This window comes from Triticum aestivum, chromosome 2D (genome assembly GCF_018294505.1).
Source record: "Triticum aestivum cultivar Chinese Spring chromosome 2D, IWGSC CS RefSeq v2.1, whole genome shotgun sequence".
Lineage (NCBI taxonomy): Eukaryota > Viridiplantae > Streptophyta > Magnoliopsida > Poales > Poaceae > Triticum > Triticum aestivum.
In genome coordinates, this window is record NC_057799.1 from 572,170,525 (window position 1) to 572,172,822 (window position 2,298).

Here is a 2,298-nt window from a genome sequence, read left to right on the forward strand (position 1 = left end):
CTCCTCTGAGTGTTGGCCCAAACTAGAGCACCGTGCGGGACCGTCCCTTGGCAACTTGGGTTACGTTGGTACCTGTATGCTTCGCTCATCCGGTGTGCCCTGAGAACGAGATATGTGCAGCTCCTATCGGGATTTGTCGGCACAGTCAGGTGGTCTTGCTGGTCTTGTTTTACCATTGTCGAAATGTCTTGTAAACCAGGATTCCGAGACTGATCGGGTCTTCCCGGGAGAAGGAATATCCTTCGTTGACCGTGAGAGCTTATAATGGGCTAAGTTGGGACACCCCTGCAGGGTATAAACTTTCGAGAGCCGTGCCCGCGGTTATGTGGCAGATGGGAATTTGTTAATGTCCGGTTGTAGAGAACTTGACACTTGACTTAATTAAAACGCATCAACCGTGTGTGTAACCGTGATGGTCTCTTTCGGCGGAGTCCGGGAAGTGAACACGGTGTTGGGTTATGTTTGACGTAAGTAGGAGTTCAGGATCACTTCTTGATCATTGCTAGTTTCACGACCGTTCCGTTGCTTCTTTTCTTGCTCTTATTTGCGTATGTTAGCCACCATACATGCTTAGTCGCTGCTGCAACCTCACCACTTTACCCCTTCCTTACCCATTAAGCTTTGCTAGTCTTGATACCCATGGTAATGGGATTGCTGAGTCCTCGTGGCTCACAGTTTACTACAACAACAGTTGCAGGTACAGGTATTGCGATGATCATGACGTGAGAGCGATGTTACTTGTTTTGGAGTTCTTCTTCTGCTTCTCTTCGATCAGGGGATAGGTTCCAGGTCGGCAGCCTGGGCTAGCAGGGTGGATGTCGTTTGAGCTTCTGTTTGTGTTTCATCCGTAGTCGGATGTTGCTCTTATGTATGATGTTGTTGTATTCATGTGACATTGTATGCCTCTTGTATGTATCCCCAACTATTATGTAATGGTATGATGTAATGATATCCACCTTGCAAAAGCGTTTCAATATGCGGGTCTATCCTTGGTGGGACCTTCGAGTTCCTCTCGGATAGGGTCGCATATTGGGCGTGACACACGGTCCACTCGCCTACTCGTCAATTGTAGCCAACGTCGTCGTCGACCCTTGCAATCAAGATCGTTGAAGAGCCATCAGATGAAGAATTCATTTTTTTCAACACCTTCACTACACTCCGAGGCATGTTGTATCCCACCTCTTCTCAATTTCATCTCCTTAACATGAGAATTATTAACCAAGGGTTAACTATCATTATAATCTTAAACTATCTTTTTGTTGACATGTGTTTGCATGCAAAGTTGCACATAGTTTCTTTTTGTCATTATGAAATTCAGAAATTTATGCTTAATGTATTTATTCCGTTCCTTTTACCTGATTGTACATGCAGAATAGGAACCAAATTAAAATTTTGTTATTGCACTTCTTGCCATTCTGTGCTTGGATAAGGTATGAATTTTTGGTATTCCCACATTTGTTCCACTTTTCATTAATTTGTATACACAAAGATGATCAAAAGGAAAACCGCATTTTCATTCCAATTGCTGTAGTAGTTTCCATGTAGCTCTTTCATAGTACTATTGGCAGTCACCGTTAGATATTTCATGCCTTTTTTTATTGTAATGGACTCTGATAATTGGAGATAGGGAACATCTACATGTCGGCCACATTGGGTGACATGCACATGATGCTCACCTATAGGAAGAGTCTACTTAAGGTATTATTTTGTTTGGTGCTACCAGATTTAATCAAATTTGTTGGCTGAACATATGTGGATACGTAATACAATCACATCCACATATTACCTTGATATAATTTTTCCCATAGGTAGTGAATGGTTCTTCCTTTTACATCAAGCCAATTAAACTCGAGATTTTACAGTGCTGGGTGAGAATTATTTTGACTAATTCTGCCAACATTCCCTAATGAATACCTTTTTGTGTGTACAATCTACAATGTCTCTTTATTGACTGCAAAATCAATTCCAGTAAATGTTTGTATTGCGATGAAGTGTACTACTACTAAGCAAAATCATTTGTAGCATACAGTCATGCAGTAACGTCGAACTAAGCAAACCAAACGTAACTTGGTAAAGGTGAAAGTCCTTCGGAAGGGATGATTTCTTAACAATTCATTTTAGTGAATACATTTTATCTTATTAATGAACACAATGGTCAGAGGCAAATATTGCGTTCCTTCTAAAAAATACTATTGCATTCAAGCAGGTAGATTTGAGAGGGGAAATATATTGTGGACCAAATTTTTTTGGTGATACAAATTAAAATGAGGGCCTAGAAGTAGGGCTACAATGTCTCTT